The 21,715-nt window shown below is 34.9% G+C and overlaps 1 long non-coding RNA gene across 1 annotated transcript; it reads right to left on the bottom strand.

Annotated features, from left to right (window-relative positions):
• Positions 1-449: 449 nt before the first annotated feature.
• On the bottom strand, positions 450-7,914 carry LOC131078641 (uncharacterized). Its single transcript, XR_009113813.2, has 3 exons — positions 7,238-7,914; positions 2,553-2,802; positions 450-860 (listed from the first exon to the last, which is right to left on the bottom strand). It is a non-coding gene; the product is annotated as an uncharacterized LOC131078641 (long non-coding RNA).
• Positions 7,915-21,715: the final 13,801 nt, after the last annotated feature.

The following is a 21,715-nucleotide window of genomic DNA, read 5'->3' on the forward strand; positions in this document are numbered from 1 at the left end:
CATGAAGTTAGTTCAAACATATACCAAAATACAAACACACAAAAGTGAACGCATCCTAATTTGAGAAGGTTGAAAAAAGTCACTTCAACCACACAAAAAGTAAACACTTGAGTTAAAACATGTCAAAGTACAAATATAAGAAGTGTGACTGCAAAGTTCAAACATACAACATAAGTGAATTTAAAAGTTAATAGATTCTTAATATAAGGTGAGAATAAAAATTCAAACTTACACACAAATGCTAAATTACAAACGCAACAAAGTGGTTGTCATAGTTAAAACACATTTCACATGTAGTTTGTTTGTTTCACATATTAATTTCTTCAAACACTTTTCAAACATCTTCAAATAAATGCTGAAGTTCAAATACTGAAATAAGTGAATGTGAAAGTTCAAAGACATTACATGCAACATTATTTCACTTCACACATGTCTTGTTCAAACATACACTTCACATATTTTGCTTAACATAAAATTAAAAAATTATGTAATAAAAAAAGAAAATATAAAAAATCAACACAGAAACACTAGGCTGAAAAAAATGACCATGATCAAGGACCATTCTCTGCAGCCTTGAGCAGGGGGACCAATTCAACCCCTCCCCCCCAAAAAAAGACATTTATTAAACAACAAATCTATTTACATATCCATTTACAAATAAGTTGACCGATTCAAAAGAAATGATGAAAAAGTGCAACAGTAAATTTAAAAATCTGATCTGCATTGACTGCAAAAACAATTGAGAAACTCTAGGCATCACTCTACAGACTGCCGACTGCCTCTGCCACATCGAATGCTTGAACCAGATCCAAAATTATCTAATATTGCACACTTGATAAGTAAAGTATGTGGCTGCTCTCCTGGAATCACAAAGAGATCTTATTGGGTTATGATTTATTACTTACAAAATTAGTAAAAGCTGATTTTAAACAGACTGGTAAAAACATTTTGATAGACCATATAAAAACTTGAAACTTGAAACAAAATAGCCTTAAATTTTTAATCGCACTTATTGAACCTCTAAGATTGTAGGTAGATGGTAAATCCTTGGCTGATCTGGTTAGTTTTGATGACCCATAATAGCATTTTGGTAGACTACGAAAATGTTGTCAATTTATTTGCACCCTTGAGACCAAAACGTCCAAAACAGTTTATAAGACCACAATGACACCTTACTCATGCAATTTTAAAGAATTTAAAGTATTCAAAATGCGAGATGAAGTTTAAAACGTTACTTTCTTCATTATGAAGAGTTGTCCTCCTTCAATTGACTCAGGTAAGAAACGCCTTGCTTTTTGTTTTCTACCGTCTTCTCCTCAGAAGGCAGGTATAGAGTCACCCCTAAAATGTGTGCACATACTTGATCCAGATGTTTAATTGAAAAGCCTATTTTGAACAATGTTTTTAAATTGATAGAAAGTTTCGAATCTGGCAGATGCAGTCTTTGCTTTTGGGCTGTCTATAATGTCCACATTTTGAACAGACATATCCCCCCAAAACAAAACAAAAACAACTCAAACCACGTAAAATCATGAAAATAAACTACCAAAATTTACTTAAAATAATCCCTATGATGTCAACCCCAAATCAGTATGGCAGATTACGGAAAATTAATATACAATTGTGAAAACTAAACCAAGGTGTAGGGAAAACTAAATAATGCCCATGATGAATATACCCAAACCTTGAATCCCCAAACATGGCTGAGTAACGAAAAGCAAGAGCCAACAGGAAAAATGAATAATGTAAGAAAAGTTCAAAAATCTCTATGATAAATATTACCCAACCCAAAGCAACATGGCTGAATAAGTAATAGACATTAATGAAAACTAAACTAAGGTATAGGGAAAACTGAATAATCCTTGTGATGTAGATAGTTAAACTGTATACTTACAAACTTATACTCAGTTAAACTGTGGACACTTACAAACTTATGCTCAGTTATACTCAGCTAAACTGTGAACTTGAGTTCTGCAATCAATCAAAACTGATATTCTAGTTTAGGTCTGAAAAGACTTTACATATTATATGCAGAGATGGAAAGCTAAGCTGTATATGGTAATCAGAGGTTTGAAATCCAAAATCCATATTAAGCTGTATAAAGTGAATTTACAACATCTGGTGAAGCAAGATTCATATGGACTTTTGGGTTCAAGAATGATACAGATTTCAAACTTCATGAAATTGTGAATGAATTGCAATTGAATGCAGTCTCAAGTCTGTATTATAAATTATAAGACTACAGACTTGATCTATATGCTCTGTTAGACTGTACAAAGTGACTGAGATCTAAAAATTTAAATATGGTGAGCAAGATTGACTATTCTGGATTATAACAATGTAAATCCAACAAAAAAAATTTGTATACTAACATTACTATTAATGATATATACATTGAAGTTCACAATAAATTTTAATTTATTTTAAAATTCACTCCACTATTAGCAAGATTCACTCACCTATTTATTGGACATTGAATATTCAATTTGAAATCAGGAACTTGGATTGTCTATGTAATCCCAAAAAACAATGAGGTATTAGATGTACCATACCTAGCATAAGTAGGCATTTGCTAAATGCCTGCTTTATATTATCTACATCATTGCAGTTTTCCTGGGGCTACACCATCTCCCATCAATGCATGAAACATTCTCCCATTTTCAGAGGTTTAAGCTTCGGTAACATGGCTTCTGCCCTCTATTATATTGGCTGAGCATTCTTCTACCTCTGAAAAATTTTGCTGGTCCACAGCTACCGTAATAAGCTAATATATGTACTGGTTCTCCTTTTGCAGAATCAGTCCTGTTAGACAACAAAAAATTTAGACAAAAACATCTCAAGCTAAATAAATCTTAGCCACAAAGTAGATTGATTAAGATCTCTCAATGAAAACTGTTATTGCCATACAGATAATATTCAAATGTACATTGCACCTCCTTTGAGCTGAAGATTATATTTCCCATGAGGTCTTAAGGGAGTGACAGAATCTTTGTTATTATGAGCATTCAAACCATGTGATAAATAATGTATGAAAAACCTTGCTAAAGGGCAGAACCCTATCCAAAGTTTGGTCAAGAATCCTGTGATCAAAGATCTTGTGTCATCATTAAGATGAAAACCCCATGATATACATTGTTCCGGTTAGATCTCTTAATATCAAGATGAGTAACATGAGGAAATATGGCTTGATCATAAGGAAGACAGATGCTAAGATTGGTTGCTTGACAATCTAATGTGTTTGAAGACAGGGTTCTAACAATATTGGTTTTGAATAAGGGTTCTAAGAAGTCGCCTATGACAGAACTTACATGAAGGAAGGTAGCAGAGCATATTTCAAGAGAACATTTAAAAGGTCATCCATAGGCCCCTCACTGAGTAAGCCCATAAGATGGTAGTAGCCTACAAAATGTCTAAGTATGGAGTCCCAAGTATCCCAAATGTTCCTTGAATGGTAAATAAGTTTGTGATCGTCATCGTTCTCTGTGGTATAGTGGTGCTGAGAAAAGAAGAGCCTTTTGTAAACTTCAAAACTTGTCCAAACCCTAGATAAGAAAAACCTCCATAAAAAAGGGTTAAGGGTTTGAGTGAAGTCATCAATACTGTTAAACGGAAAACACATTTTAGAAGACAAGAAAGAAGAGGATGGAGGAGACAAAGTAAATGCGAAGGTATAAGCAACTTGGCTTCACTTGCAGCACCATAGGTAGAGGTATTAACATTCATAAAAGTCAACAAGGTAAGATGAAGACATGGGTATCCATGTTCCATTAACTTGATTGCCTACAGAAGGAAAGCATGGGTCTGCATGATCCCTTAAAGGCTTTGGAAATTTCCAAGCCAACGCTATTAGTTTGTGACAAAATAAAAAGAAAAACTATAGAACTTTTGACTATACCTTACATGCTTAATTGGGCAATAATGAGAGCTTCCAGACAGCGGATGGATGGCCATTAAAGCACAAAAGGAGAGAAGAATTTCGTGGAGGATAGAGGGAGATATTTAGGGAGAAAACCACAAAGCAAAACTCGTGCAGATAAGAAGAAGAAATGGGATGAAGCCAAAACGCAGGGCATAGGAGATTAAAACCAAGCTATTGCTGCTAAGGAAATACAAAGAAAAGGGCATGATTTCAGGTACTCTGAGATATATCACCCCCGAGACATGAGATGCAGAGGTGGATAGGAGTAGAAAAGACCAGAAGGGTGTCTGGGAGTTCGACAAGATAAGTTGGAGGCATGTAGAGAACGATGTGAATTGTTGAAATGAAAAGGGTGGTCACATGATCTCCACAGAATAAAATTTCAAGCAAATACAATTGGCATGTGTAAATCCAAATTCCACAATCGAGGCTAGCACCCTCCTTGCCTACAATGAGAGGAAAGCTTTTCTATGATGATGCATGGTATGAAGTTAGTGTGGAAATGAGACGGAAAGAGCCTATGGTGCATTGGGTTTGAAGTTGCAAGACAACAAGGGCAGATTTGGAGGCAACATATATGGATTCTGATGGAGCTATGAGGTACAGTAATCCCGATCTTTTGCACTAGCATAAAATTATTTGTTCATTATCTATAAATAAAATTATATATTGACATGTGAATTTATAGGTATGCAATGTAGAAAGATAAAGAGTCTAATAAATTAAAAGTAGTTGTTACAATAATTTATATTTGTATGTGTCATTGCAACTTCAAATATTGTATTCAAAGTTTGTGGTTTAATTTAATGTGATTCTATTTTTATAAATTGAAAGAGAGGAAAAGATTAAAAAGAAAAATGGGCACTGAAAGGTACAGTAATTTGATATTAGGATTTCATATTGATGAATTGAGTGCCTTAAAACTTGGAACCACTATGAAGAATCATAACATCAAAAGGTCTTAGCCTATAGTTTTTAGGTTCGCTTATCTCACATGCATGAAATGCTATCAGAATAGAACCCATAACTAAATCAATCTTTTCAACATAAACTAATTAGTAGGAACTGAGGGGCAGTTGTTACAGGAGATACAAAATCTATGGGATGAAGCTACTTTTCTTAAAAGAAAAAGGAGATTAACAAGGGATGTTGTAAGAGAGCTTATATATCGAGAGATTTGGAAATATTATCCTGCGATGTTAAAGGAGTACCTATGTAGTGTGCACAATGCAAACTTTATGTTTCCAAGTGTTGTAGACATTTTCAAGAGAATATTTGCTCATCTTGAGGAACACGGTAGTAAACGTGAAAATACTACACACTTCTTCCAAAACCTCTTCATACTGTATGCCATGAACGCAAACCAATCCTTTTTTGAATCAAAAAAATGTATTTTAGATGGAACCAAAGAAACATAGTTCTATGTATGGTTACTTATGCTTGAAACTGAAGTGATATGGTTTAGTTATTAAGAGGCTTCGGTGCAGTGACAGAGGTAATGAAATACTTTGGAGTTGCAGTGAAGAGAGTTTGTTGCAAAGTAAAAAGTCTGCCATGCTCAGTTCACTAAACTTGCATGCCTCGACCGAGGTTATGTATCCATCATGATACATTGAAATCAGAGAGCATGACCAAGACAATGACAGAGTTGAAAAGGTTAAGTAGGACAAAGGATCAGTGATAGTGTACTTGGACTTGTGGAGTGCATCATGAAAGACGTATGACAGAGGCCAAAGCTTTCAATAATCAATAAGAGCATAGAAGACAAAGAGAAAAGATAGCAAGTACCACAGTCAAACTTCTCTTTAGAACCCGTATGTTTGAGTGAACACCAAAAGGATGAATATTGATATGGTAAGTATGGTTGGAAGACATTGTTAAATGAACCATGATAGTGAACAAACCTGCTATGAAGGTATGAGACATATGGGTCAAAACACTATAGGTAGAGGTGGTTTAGTGCATATGACAGGGCCATTGACAGAGTATATGATGAAGTGATAAATTAAACCAAATGAAATATTGGCCATTTGGATGGCAGTAATAAATAACAGTGCATAATAGTCCAAGGATCATAAAACAAGCACAAGGACATAATATTTTGACAAAGTCTGGGTCAAGAAGCCACAAATGACAAAGCATATCAAGAGTTCCATTACCTTGCTAAGCATATAGTGGCAGTCCAGATACCTAATCATAAGGACAAATGCACTTCACACATAACAGTCGCAAGACAAAGTCTGTGAGTTCTTTCTTCAAGTTCTATGTACTGTTGGAAAAAGTGGATAGTTTTTATCATACAGATACAGTATGATAACTGTACCAAGGCCCAAACACTGATCTAAGAGAAAAACATTTAGGAGATAAATGACAAAAATGTACGGTAGAGGCATGACAGTAGAGTAGTGAATATAAAAAGACCATGCACTATGCAATAGTAAGGTGCTATGATACTCACTAAAGTTCTCATGAAGATTTTTTGGTGTTTGAAGGATAGAGATGACAAACCTAACAGCAAACTGAACTTGACAGAGACCTCAAAGGGTATCAGATGAACAATATATGTTGAAAGCATGAGAAAAAGATGCTTTAGTGAATCAAACAAGTGGCAGCTACTAGTATTAGGGAATATCCTACACCCTCTTAAGGGATTTGATGATCTTCAAGTCACCTGTCGAATGACCCGAAATCAGGGAGGGGGTAGTCATGATAGTTTGGAGGAGTTTTCGATAGTTGCAAGCATATAGGGATCAATTGGTAAGTTAGAAGGTAGGTGAGAAGATATAGAGGACAATTTAAGCAAGTCATCCGTTTTCGCAAGTATCTAGGAACATCTTCAGCTGGATAAAGTCAGAGCAATCAAGTCCTTCGTTGCAGACAGGGGATGACTCGGCTAGGTGCCCAAGGAAAGGAGTTGACTCAACAAGCAAAAGATATCCTAGATTGCAGACCAACTTCTTCAATTGCTGCCAAACATTAATTTAATATTTAAAAACTAATGAAATGTTAACAGAGATCCTAGATTGCAGACAATCACTACAGAGTACAGAGATGAGTCAGAATGTCTCAAATGCTATCGCTCAACAAAATCTTTTTCTTCTCTGTTGGGAAAGTTAACATTCATGTCATAAAAATAAAATATGATTACATTCTACATGTCATAAAATATAATTCTATGTTTCTTGAAATTAAAAAATCACCTTATCAAAAACATATATCCATTGAACAGATGAAACAGAAAAGAGGAAAAACCAGCACATCAATTTAAGTAATTAAACTCAAGAATTCCTTTGTAGGAGTTGAGTATGTGGGACTTACGACATTCCTCCGCAGATGATTGGTGATGCGGATGAAATCTGAGGCGTTGGAGGCATCACTCCCTCGGACAACATTCCTCCGCAGATAGGGCACACCAAATGGCAAATTCACCCCCTTGCAGGAAAGGGCATCGAGCACTATGCCAAGAATCTATAAATTCAGTTCCCTAAAATATTTCATCTCCATGCTCACTATGGCCTTGGAGCAGCAATAACCAGAGGAGTCCACATAGCTAGAACATAAAGAATCAATTTCCGCAGGGAAATACTGAGCATTCCTCCCGAGATGATTCTAAACATTGTGAATGAGCTGTTCTTCTAAATCAACGGCCATATATATAATAGGCTAAAGAATAGGAGCGTGTTTTTGTTAACGGTAGCATGCTTTTTTCAGCTGCAATATCTATCCATGGAGCGTGTTTATTAACGGTAGCATGCTTTTTATCAGCTGAAATATCTTAACGGTAGAAAGTTTTTTCAACGGGTGGATTCGAACCAGTAGCATGCTTTTTTCAGCTGCAATATCCATCTATGGAGCGTGTTTATTAACGGTAGCATGCTTTTTTTCAACTGAAATATCTTAACGGTAGCATGTTTTTTCAACTGAAATATCTTAACCAGGGATCTGCCGAAGCCAAGGCTGCGATGCAAAAGAAAACCCCTGCAACCGAAAGCGTTCCTATCATGAACCCAAATGAAGGCATTAGGCGGGAAGTAGTATTATAGTTATTGAATGTTTTTAGGTTTAATTATGTAATATTTTTTTATTTATCAATGTTTTCAATCTGCTTCAAATTTGAAATTATATCTTTTGTTTCAAACTTTTAATATTATAATGGTTAAAAAACATAAATAAGGTATTAAATTGTTTAATAAAATATCATTTTCATAATAATATTTCAAAACATAACATAGCACTTTAATATCTAAAAATCATACTCATAGAAAAAAATTCATTCCAATATTTATGTTTCTTGTAGTTTTCTTAATAATGAATGTGTTGTACTAGTGAATAATCCATGTTGAATGAAGAGAATAGTAGCATAGTTGTGTTTATATTAAGATGTTAAATGCATAAATTGATATATAACTGGTATTCTAGTATCTTTTGCAATATGGTTATAAGGTCATCAACCAATGATTTTGTTTGAATCACATTATTTTTCTCATAATATTTGCAATAACATGGATACAAAGAGACCACATAGGTTACTAATGCACATAGAGAACATAATGATTTATCTAGCTTGTGGTTAGACAATGCTAGATAGATATTTATTTCCTTTCTCCATCACTTGACAAGTTCAAACTATATCTTTGATATGAATTTATTTGGCTCATGGTTGGCCAATGCCCAATTTCATTAGGGTTTTCATTGTGCAAATTTTCCCAAAATGCTTGTTGAATGGTGAAAAGGATGAACAAATTATTAAATAAATTTTCCAAAATTCTTTGTTTCTAATTGTATGCAGACATTTGTGTGTGTGTGTGTGTGTGTGTGTGTGTGTGTGTGTGTAATTTGATACATCTATCATAAATGCAAAATGATAGCAAACATAGATATTTATTTTCTTCGTCTATCACTTGATATATTTATAGGTGAGTTTAAGTGTTGTACCTAGTAAGTTCTTCTCCGAGGTCCTAATCACACATGTCACTTAAGTTTACTTAGGGACCACATAGGAAAATTTACACTTTTAGTGGTATTATCATATTATCACTTTGCACCTCATGTGGAACTTCCACCTTTATTGGTTTTATCATGTTATCACTTTTCTACCTCAGGTGGGTGATCCACATTTAGTGGATGTATTACTCTATCAATTTTTTTACTTTAGGTGGGTATGAAGTTATCACTTTATGTACCATGTCATAAGATTAAGATACTTATCATAATCTTATGCACTCCTATATTTCACCTTGGCCTATTTAACCAAGGGGTCTCCTATGCACATTCTATTGCATCTTGATAGGAAAAGAGTTTGTTATTGTCATATTTATCTTCTCTTGTTAGATTGTTTTTTCCATTAGGCCTCTAGATCTTGGGTGGTTACCTTCATAGCCAACTCTAACATGGTATCAAAGCTTTTAGAGTGCCTTTGGTTAGTCATTTTGAGAATTTTTTTGTGCATATTGGGGTTTTTTTATTTTTGTGGCCTTGTATTATAGGTAAAAATCAAAGCTTGTTGGGTCAAATCTAAGATTACCATAGGATTTAGAAGCTTTGTGAAAGTCATTTTTTTCTTTTCATTCATCCAAAATGGACACTAGAGGCCAAATCTACAAAGAAGCCACATAGGTTACTAATGCACATTGACAAACTGATGATTTATCTATCTTGTACTTGGACAATGCTAGATATATATTGTTGGCAAAATGGTTTGCGCTCCCCTTGGGATTCGTGACAAGTGACTAACCACCTCCTGTGTGATCCATATCTGACAGATCGATCTTTTGACGCAACAAAAAATTGGGCCAACAATTGGTATCAGAACGTTGGGTCATGAGTTTGAGTCCTCTCAAGTAACGTCGAGGGTGTTGGCACTTGACACATCCAGTCAAGTAGATTTTAGGCATTTTGGAGAGAAGAACATAGAGCAGTTGAGCAGTTTTGAGTTAATTTTTGTTGCAACTTAGAAGTTAATGAAGGAAGGATCTGAGGATAAGTAGGTGATTGCGCAGGCCATTCTAGTCCTGCAACAGCTTGCACCAGAACACAAGGTTAATCAAGCAACCAGTCCCTCTGGTAGGCTTAAAGGTTTGACTGAGCATATTGAAAAAGAGTACAAAACTCTTCAACAAGTGTCAAACCGGTAGTTGGTGGAAAGATACAATGTAGCTAGGAAGGTCACTTGTGATAATATGATCACATCGGACAAAACTAAGCTGACGGAAGAAATAACAAGGATTGATGAAGCACTTCACCAATGTAGTCGCATATACCGGTCTTGCACTAACACAACAAAACTAACATCAGACTTGGACAATAAAATTAAGGAGGATAAGGACAAAATAGAACAACTTGTAGTTAGTTTTGATGGTAATGAGTCATTGACCAGCACTATTGATGGTCAAATTTTGCTTTTAGAGTCAAAAATTTCAGCTTTAGAGAAGGACAAGGACAAGTTAATCTGGCGGGCAAGAGAATTGAGAGTCTTAGTAAGTCCCCAACTTAATACTTTGTTACTTCATAAGCGGGAAAGTATGGAACATATGAATATGCCCACACCGGCAACATTAACAGAAGAAGAATTGCACACTTACATTCTGAATGGGTTTGTATCAATTTTGGGAACTTTAAAATCTGGTTGGGACACTTATTTGTCATTTTTTAAGGGTGCTTACTCGGATATATTCAAGTACATCTAGATCTGGTAAACACAATTTTGATTCTTTCATTTATTTGCCTCAACTTTAGCATTGCTATCAAAGGGGGAGAGGTTGGATGTGAAAAATGTTAAGGGACATAAGAAGTAATGTATAGCTCAGGGGGAGTAGCTTTCTGATATCAGTTTTGAGAAGTTTGTGGACACGAACCAGAACAACATTTCATTGATTCATTTTTTACATGAGTGTTGCCATCAATGCCAAAGGGGGAGATTGTTGGCAATTGACACTCATCTGGGCTTATGGTGTTGTCATTGATAGAAACACACATCATTTTGGGTTGGATACTTATCTGGTATCCTCTGGTATTGAAGGTTTAACATCTAGCATTCAAGGAAACCAACAAGCAAGGGAAACAGGCAAACTAGGAACCGATATTTGGAGGCCGACATAGAAGATTGATCCGGCAAAGGTTTTAGTGGCAACAGTCATGAAGATTAATGTTTATATTTTTGTCTAAGCCGACATGTATTTATCTTTTGTAATATGATTGTAAGCCGGCATAAGGCATTCATGTTTATGTATGTAAAGGGTATATAAGTCAGTCCGGCTAGGTCATTTTGATATATAGATGTGACAGGTCATGTGATATTATGCGAGCAAGATCTTGATCGACATAATTGATTTATTGTCGGTCTTGGTTATTTGTGGAAAGGATTGGGAAGCGAACAAGGTTATCGGTAAGGAAGGAGACAATGATAACCGATACATTTTGTACTTAAACCGGAACTCATCCAGCATATCTGGTGCACACTCAGAGTTCAGAATTTTGTTTGTAATTCAGTACTTTGTATCTGTAGTCAGTGAGACTCCTTTGTGATGAGCAATGTGCTCTAGGCAGTGTGCCTTCCTGCATGTGCAGACCCCTATCGTGTGTAATATTTATTCAACTGGCCAGTGGATAGATATTGTGGGTCACAAATCCCACCGTGGTTTTTCCTCTTTGAGGTTTTCCACGTATAAATTTGTGGTGTTATGGTGTTGATCTTTGTGGTTGCTTTTTTCTTCATTATATTTTGTTTATATGCATACCGACGGTTAATTAGTAAAGTATCTAAAGGAATTAAATTTTACTTAACCGGTAGAAGACTGATTTAGCCCCCCTCTCAGTTTTCTTGGATTCCAACAGAGGGGGAGATTGTTGGCAAAATTGTTAGCGCTACCCTCGAGATTCATGACAAGGGACTAACCACCTCCCGTGTGATCCATATCTCTACAGTTTGTATCGGGTGTTGACAGATCGGTCTTTTGATGCAACGACAAACTGGGCCAACATATATTTATTTCCTTTCTCTATCACTTAACAAGTTCAAACTATATCTTTGATTATGGATTTATCTGGCTCATGGCTGGTCGATGCCTAATTTCCTTAGGGTTTTCATCATGCAAATTTTCCCAAAATGCTTGTTCAATGGTGAAAAGGATGAAAAAAAATTTAAATAACTTTTTCAAAATTCTTTGTTCCTAATTACATGCAAAAATTTGTGTGTGTGTAATTTGATTACATCTATCATAAATGCAAAATGATAACAAACGTAGATATTTATTTTTCAGCCTATCACTTGATATATTCAAATGGAACCATTAATTTGAATCTAAATAAAAAATATTTAATGGTGGTTTTATCTATGTAAGATCTAGATGCATTTGAGGGGTAGGAACACTACAAAGAATAGTCTGATAAAATAATTGCATATTAATTTTTAGCATTCTACAAAATAGTTTGCTTTCATTGTGCATACTAGTATAGTAGAAAAATAAATCATTTATTAAGGGGTTATACTCAAATGTTAGCATTGCAAATGCTCTCTATTCACATTGAACATTGTGCATTCTATTTAGGAAATGTTGAAGCATGGGTGCCATTACACTATGGAAGTTGTCATCGCCAATCCAAGAGAAGGACAAGCCCTCACTTGCAGGAAACAAAAATAAGAGGCAACTTCCAAGAAACGAAGAATACATAGTTTTCCTATTTTTCAAATCAACCAACCATATATAGGAAGTGAAAGAAATATATAAGCACATCGATTTTCTAATGGTAGGAACACACTTGATGTATCATTCTCATAATAATGTTTCAAAACTATAACATAGAACGTTAGGATCTAAAAATCATACACATAGAAAGAATTTTATTTTGTTGTTTATGTTCCTTGTTTTTTTTTTAAGAATGAATGTGTTGTACCACTGAGTAATCCATGTCGAATAAAGAGAATAGTAGCATAGTCGTGTTTATATTGAGGTGTTAAATGCATAAATTGAAATAGAACTAGTATTCTAGTATCTTTTGCAATATGGTTATAAGGCCATCAATTAATAATTTTGTTTGAATCACATTATTTTTTTATTATATTTGCAATAACATAGATACAAAGAGGCCACATAGCTTACTAATGCACATCGACAAAATGATAATTTTATCTAGCTTATGGTTGGGCAATTTTATATATATATTTATTTATTTTTTCTATCACTTGACAAGTTCAAAGTATATCTTTGATATGAATTTATTTGGCTCATGGTTTCTCAGTGCCTAATTTCATTAGGGTTTTCATTGTGCAATTTTTTTCTAAAATGTGTGTTCAATGGTGAAAAGGATGAACAAATTATTAAAAATTATTTTTCCTTGATTGCATGCAGACGTGTGTGTGTAATTTGGTTACATCTATCATTAATGCAAAATGATAGAAAACATAGATATTTATTTTGTTAGCCTATTCCTTGATAAGTTCAAATGAAATCATTAATATGAATCTAAATAAAATTAATTAAAGGTGGTTTTATCTATGTAAGATCTAGATGCATTTAAGGGGTAGGAACACTACAAAGAATAGCTTGAGAAAATTATCGCATCTCATTTTTTAGCATTCTACAAAATAGTTTGCATGCCTTGTGCATACTAGTATGGTAAAAAATAAATCATTTATTAATGGGTTAGTTTGAGATGTTAGCAATGTGCAAATGTTAGAAAATCTTGAAGCATGGGTGCCATCACACTACGGAAGTCGCCATTTCAAATCCAAGGGAAGGACATGCCCTCATTTACATGAAATAAAAATAAGAGGTGACTTGTAGAAAACGAAGAATAAACAATTTTTATTATTTTTTAAATCAACCAACCATATCTAAGAAGTGAAAGCAATGAAGCATCACTGCATTTTTAATGGTAGGAACGTGCTATCTTTTCTTTTTTCAATGATATTAGGTAAATTAAAATTAAAATCAATATGAATATATAAGTTAAATGCTAAATTATTAAAGCTATACATAATACTTATATGACAATTTCTATGAAAAGATAGTAGTGAAAATGAAACACTATCAAATTTGATGTACCATTCTCAAAATAATATTTCAAAAATATGACATAGCACTTTAGGTTAAAAAAATCATACTCATAGAAAGGATTTTGTATTGTTGTTTGTGTTCCTTGTAGTTTTCTTAAGAATGAATGTGTTGTACTATTAATGAATCTATGTCAAATGAGGGGAATAGTAGTGTAGCTATGTTCATATTGAGGTGATAAATGCATACATTAGAATTGAACAAGTATTCTAGAATCTTTTTCAATATGGTTATAAGGCCATCAACTAATTATTTTGTTTGAATCACTTTTTTTTCTCATAGTATTTGCAATGACATGGATATAAAGAGGCCACATAGGTAACTGATGCACATTGACAAACTGATAATTTATCTAACTTGTCAGTTGGACAATGCTAGATAGATATTTATTTTCTTTCTATATCACTTTACAATTTCAAACTATATCTTTGATATGAATTTATCTAGCTCTTGGTTGGACAGTGCCTAATTTCATTAGGGTTTTCATTGTGCAAATTTTCCCAAAATGCCCGTTCAATGGTGAAAAGGATGAACAGATTATTAAATAACTTTTCCAAAATTATTTATTCTTGATTGGATGTAGATGTGTGTGTGTGTGTGTGTGTGTGTAATTTGATTACATCTATCATAAATGAAAAATGATAGAAAACATAGATATTATTTTCTTAGCCTATCACTTGAAAAATTCAAACAAAATGATTAATATGAATCTAGAAGAAATTTTTTTTTTCTTTTGGTAAGTTAATAGCTAGTATGAGCCAACACCCTTTAAGATTCTTCAAAATGGCTTATTCACTGATGAAACAAATTTTAGTGATGAGCCATAAACCAGTCTATCCACCCACATTTTATGGCTGCATAGATCAAAATTGTAGCAATCTACCTATGGTATTAACTTCCAAGCTCACCCAACAAGTAGAAATTACATTCTGCATTTTTTAAAATGACAAAAAAATAAAACACCAACACAATTTTTAAGCCTTTATGACCTTGTTGTTTGCACATGAGCTCTAGGATCTCCTCAACTCCCCACATATGTCTGCAAGTACCTTTTGTTGTCCTCTGTCTACTTCCTAAGTGGAAACCTCATCCTCTTCACTATCCAAAGCTACTTTCGCTCTCCTCAAATGCTTCACCATCTTTGCCCTAGCTACTGTAGACGTATAAAAATGACCATATTCCTAAATGAATATTTTATGTTCATTCCTCTATTTAATTAAATCACCCACATTCCTCTATTTAAATAAATAAATAATTTTATTTATTTATTTAAATTCACTCAACCCCTTTTTACCATTTAATGGGATAAATCATTTTGTTGAATTAAATCCCTTCTCTCCCCTTTTGATTAAATTCACATTTAATTAAATAGTTTACCCCAAATTGAATAAATCTAATTTATTCAATTTCCCAATTTGCAACCAAATTGAAATAAATTAACTTTATTTTAATTAAATTCTATTTTCCTCGTCCACTTGCAAAATCCTACATCTCCCACTTGCATCTTAAACCCTATTTCTAATTTCTTCTAGAAGTCATCTAATCCAAATCAATTAACCTTAAACCCATTCATTATCCCTTTTCCCTAAATTTGAGAAGGTCACTTCTCAAATTTGGAGTAAAGTTTTCAAAAGGCATTAAAGCCTTTATCCATTCAACAAGCCAACTTGTTGAATCCCCCCAAATTTGGAAGGACTCTTACAAATTTGTCCCCAAAGTCTTCAAACCATTAATGGTTAACTAACCCTTAGTGACATGATTAGATACTTTTTGCCTAACTTAACCTCCATCTAACCCAGGGGTCTCATCAAGCATTTATTGCTTTGACCATGGTTATTTCTTTATCCTTTGAACAAGAGTTTACCTCTTGGGTAAAAGCTTTATCCAATGGATAACCTTAACCTAACCCTAACCCTTACCCCCTAGGGTAACCATGAAGTCTTCTCAAGCATTTAATGCTTCTTACATCTCCTCTCAACCAACCCTATGTTGCCAATTGTCACCATTTCATTGGTGAAAATTGTAAACATGGATTGATCAACTTTCAAACTTGACCCTTGATTAACTCTTTCAATCCTAGCCATCCATTGCCCTATTTTTGCTATAAATAGAGCTCTCATTTCTCTATTTTACATCCATGCAAGCTCTTAGTATCATACTTATGCTTGATTTTAAACACATCTATTCTCTCTTTGCAATAAGAATTAACTAATGAACATTTTAGACTACTTCTTTTATCATTAGACTAAATCATATAACTAGTATATCATGTTAGGATAGTTTTGCTACTAATCTTGTCATCTTATAATCTAGTTTATTGCATTTGTAGAACCATGCATAGATATGATGCATTATCATGGTAAAATCAATCAAAAGCGTCCCTCGTTCTCGCATTTGTCATCCCTAAACCACTTTGCTCAGTGATATGAGAGCAAAAACATTGGTTTGAGGGACCTTGTGAGATAGAGAACCATGGAACCAACCTTGGGAAGTTGAGTCATTCTTCATGACTCCATAACTTGCACCAAGAAGTCTTGTGGGTGTGTGAGCAAGCCTCTTTGAAGCTTCGTTTTTCCCATTTTGAGTTTCATAGCCCCTCTTTTCCCACACACATTTCTGGCGCCCACCGTGGGGCTCTACCCCATTAATCAAATCGGTTTTAGAAAATAAACACTTTTGTAGGTACGCGGGAAACATGAATCAATGCGTGAGGAACATCCTTTAGCACATCTTGCTAACATTATAGCGCATCTCGTACACTGTTTAGCATGTGGGGTTTATACTCTAGCACGTGAGGTCCTTAGTTCAGGCATTACCTTTACTAACCTTTTCCTGTAGGTCTCGACACGGAATAAAAGCAGAGCATCGCATGTAGAAAACAAAGCCGCGCATCGGGTCTGTCCGATAGCGCATCACAGTCATCCTGTAGCGTGTGCATTCTGTCCTGTAGCGCATAACAGGCAGAAAACAAAAATAAAATTGTAACCAAAATTAAAATTTAGACTTGTAAAAGTTCACCAAAGCCCAAATTTTTCTAACTGTTTGATTGGAACTTTTGCAGGACTCTGACAATTTCTTGCAGGTAGAGCTTGATTTTATTTGTAGAATTACAAATAGTTTTAGGTTTTTACTAACTTAAGTTAAATTAGTTAAAATTTAGAGTCATTTTAAATTCTTGTTGGATAAAATTGAACTCACCTTACTTTGGGTTGTAAAACGAACCACAACTACAATCTTTTCTTGCTTTTCTAGGAGAAAAATTCTTAATTTGGGTTCTAAAAAGAACAAAACAATCTTTATTTTTGCAAGCAAGGGCTAAAAAGAATCTCACCATCCTTTGGTGCATAAAAGGATCAATTTTATATTTTACAAAAAAAAAAAAAGGAACCACACTTGGAATTTTTGTTCACAATCAAAGAGGGAAGGTCTCCCCCTTTGGATCGATTTCTTTTGTTGACCAAACATCGATGTTTTGCTTTGTTGACCCGGTTATTTTCTTAGATTAGAAAATCATTGCTTTGAAGGAAATAGAAGGAAAACCATGTTTTCATGGAGCAACATCTCCATATAGATCTTAGAAAATCATTGACTTGAAAGGTAAAAAGAACCTTGTTTGCCTTGTTTCAAAAGTGGAAGGTATATGCTCTCCCCTTAACTGGGTGATCAAAAAGCCAAACCACTCTTAACCTTTATGTACTTCAAGAATTTACATCCTTTAGCAGGCCTGCTTTCTCGAGGGGTTGAAAAACTCTTAAAGCCATTTTTGGCTGGTGTGAAGGGAACGACCTAAGTGGGAAACGACTTTGACGCTAAGTATTCCAACCCACTATAATCAAATGTGGAAAGCGACAAAAGTCCTTTTCAATGGTTGCGTACAACGATTAGCCTTCCCCCAGTATCCTTGAGATACGTAAAGCCTTTGTTCAAAAGGTTGGGAAGCCTCCTGAGGGAGTTTATCACTGACGGCTGAATAGGAAGCTTAAATATGAACCTTAGCATAGAAATTTTGAGCCGAGTCAGTAACCAGACATTTGTAATATCATAGTGCAAGGGTGGGGAAGAATCCGCCCCCAAGATCGCTCACCATATATCTCCCAAGATAACTACTCAATTGTGAAGCAATTCACTTTAAGTTAATTTCTGACAAAAGGCAAAAAAACGGGCGCCCTCTAGGGGGTGACACGACTATTTGAGCTGACGAAGTATCGAGACTAGTGGGCTGTGGTATTACTTATGACCCTTGAATAAAGAGTCTTTTTGAAGTGTATTCTTTGTCCAAACCTTTTAAAACATTGGGGATTTGAACACATCCTCGCAAAACATACACTTATTGTTTAGATCAGGCAAAAATGGTTATTTCTTTGGTGTTGTATCTTCATTTGTTACTTCAGAAAATCATCCATCAGCATTAAAAATTTAAGGCAAAACACAAAAATTGCGGAAAACAATCAAGTCAGGGCAGTTTAGCGCGTAAGAACAACATCTTAGCGTATATCAACCATATTTTAGCGCATCAAACCTTATCCTTAGCGTGTAAAGTATTCACAGTAGCGCTTCACCAAAATTTAGAATCAGCAATAGCAGTTAGCGCATTCTGAAAACAACTTAGCACGTCGAAGCATCAGCTTAGTACGTGAAAGTCAATTTTTAGCGCGTAGAGTATAAACAGTAGCGCGTCAGCGGCTCATATTAGCGCATGATCTGTTGAAACCAAAGTTGAAACAAATTTGACCAGTGAAACCAGTTAGCGCGTAGCACGGGACAACATAGCGCGTGGGGTCTTTTCCTTAGCGCTTTGAAATTTTTTTGTAGTGCATAGAGTCTCTGTTTCAGCGCGTGGTAAAACCAAAAAAACAGGGGGCAAAACAGAGGTAAATTTGGAAAATTTTGGAAACATTTTCAAAAACTTCCTTTCATCAGCCTGAACTTCGTCAAATCAAAATACCAAAAATAGGGTATCAAAAACTATTTCTAAAGCAAGTTTCCCATCAAACAAAAGTTGTCCAGCATCTAAAATTGGTCACACGATAAACATATCTATCCTATCAAAATTAGGAAGCATCACCACAAGTAACAAATAGGTCCTTTTTATCTCACAGATTTTTATCCCAAAACACACTTGTTTAAAAACTCCAAGTTGTCAAATTGAGTTTCCATATCGGGAAAGCTCTATTCCATATCATTTGACGCACTTTGTCATGAGGGGGCATCTAAACCTTCACTTTGATGAAGTCAAAACTTAAGTTTCCAAAACAAGATAAACTGAATCCAAAACAACTCAAAGGAGACCATCGATCGCTTGTGCATGACTAATCCTCATATTCTGAGAAGAAAGAATATTTATCGTAACACTAAGTTGAAGAAACAACAACCAAGTTCTTTGAAACTTGCCAAAAGAAATAATTTTTTATACATCAATCATCAACTCTTCGTATCTCATCGAACATTCCTTCTTCATGTACGATTATATATTCAGAACAAATCAAATGAATTTGACAAGGAACCTTTGAAGACTAGAGCATTCTATCAAAAATCTGCGTTCAGTCAACAAATAAATTGTGGAGGAAAGATCAATCCAACATTCTTTCCCGATGAGTGCATCACTTACAACATCCCCCGATTTGGAACAAAACATTGAAGAAGAGTTCATTCCTTTTATCACAAAAAGCTTCTACTAGATGCCTGTTGTTACTCGCTCTCAACAAAACAAACAAAGCGAAATGCAATCAGAATCCAACATGAATCAGAGATTATCAAATCCTTTCGAGCATCCAAATCTAGAGGACGTCGAAATTTCTGAAGAACTTCTTCAAGAATGTCAAGAAAGTGCTTCATTTCAAAAACTTGTGGAAAGACTCGTGGAAAATGACAAAGAAAAATACCTACTCATGCTCACAAGCAAAGGGGTTAAACTTCCTGAAGACTTTGACACAGACATGTTTAGAACAAAATCTCAACATTACGAATATCAAGAATGACAACGCGAAGCATGTGACCCTGAGCAAGACATCCCTGAATAAAATACACCAGGACAAAACATCCCTGAGCAATACATCCCCGAGCAAAACATGTCGTTCCATACATCATTTCAACCTAGGATTAATGCAAGAGAAGAAACCTTCCCTCGACAAAATATTGCATCTTTGATTGCCCTTACTCAACAAATGCAAATGTTACAAAGACAAATGCAAGACATACAACAAGGGACAACAGTAAGGTATTCATTAAATGAAATTTGTCCTTATCCGTTTGACAAAAGATTGAACATGGTGTCCTTTCCTCCAAACTTAGACATTCCCAAATTTGACAAATATGATGGAAAAAGTGATCCCTGTGGTCATGTTCGAGAATTCTGCATGATGAGTCTTGAATTTGCTCATGATGATACCTATTTGATAAGGTTATTACCAAGAAGCTTGGGAGGACAAACAATGGAATGGTTATCCAAAATCACACCTCCTGTCAGATCATTTGATGAACTAGTCAACAAATTCATAACTCAATATTCCTATAACATTCAACATGCTATCACCATGTTAGATGTCTGTAACACCAAACAGAAAAATAATGAAACATTCATGGCATTCCTTCAATGTTGGCGGTGTATGGTTTCACGATATCCTCGAGATATCCTTGAAAAAGAGAAAATGGAAATCTTCATCGACAAATTGAATGGTGAGATGAGTTACAGGCTCAAACTCCAATGCATACCATCTTTCGCTAAATTAATTGAGAATGACATTCAAGTAGAAGAAGCATGTGTCAAGAAAGGCACGCTAAAATTCTTCAAAGAAGGAACAAGTTCATCAAATTACAATAACCATAACAACAACAACTTGGACAAATCCAGATTCTAGACCAGAAACAAAAACAATGGAAATGAAGGAGGCAATGAATCACATGATCCAAAATCTAAGCAACCCGTGCTCGCATTATCAGGAAATCCTCAAACTACAAAGAATCCCAAAAGTGCTAACCTAGACACTAACACTTACGCACCAAATACCAATCAAGGTCAACCCAACACCAACAACACCAACAACACCAACAATGCTCAAAACAATCACATAAATCAAGGACCTAATAACAATTTGCGAGGTAACACCAATAATTTCCAAAAACGTGTCTACACACCACTGGGACAATCACTGGAGTTAGCATTCAGAGAACTTCTGGCAAACAAAATTATCTCTTTACCAACAATCAGCAACTATGAACCACAAATCAAACCACCTTGGTGGAATGACTCACACTTTTGTGATTTTCATCACAACAAAGGTCATCAAACAAATGATTGCATGAGACTGAAAAACATTGTTCAAGACATGATTGATAGAGGTGATTTAACGGTGGATGGTCTCAAGACAAATAGTGACCATGGAGCCTTTAAGAATCCTCTTCCAAACTACAACAAGGATGGAGCTTAAACCTCAAATGATACACATGGAGCTCGTATCAATCACATATACAATAACACCATCAATCACATATCAGCTGAGGATAATCAAGTCAATGTTATCATAATCAAAGACAAGCGTGAACATGAATCCATCAACGTAACAACTAGAGCTCAAAAATATGTCTTAAAGGGACATACGTCGACAACAAACACCGTACCCAAAATTCAATATGATCTAGTCAGCCAACTATGCAAAACTCCTGCTCAAGTATCTATACTAGAGTTGTTGAAACTTTCGCCAAAACACAAAGATATATTAGAACAAGCACTATTAGAGATGGATGT

This window comes from Cryptomeria japonica, chromosome 3 (genome assembly GCF_030272615.1).
Source record: "Cryptomeria japonica chromosome 3, Sugi_1.0, whole genome shotgun sequence".
NCBI lineage: Eukaryota > Viridiplantae > Streptophyta > Pinopsida > Cupressales > Cupressaceae > Cryptomeria > Cryptomeria japonica.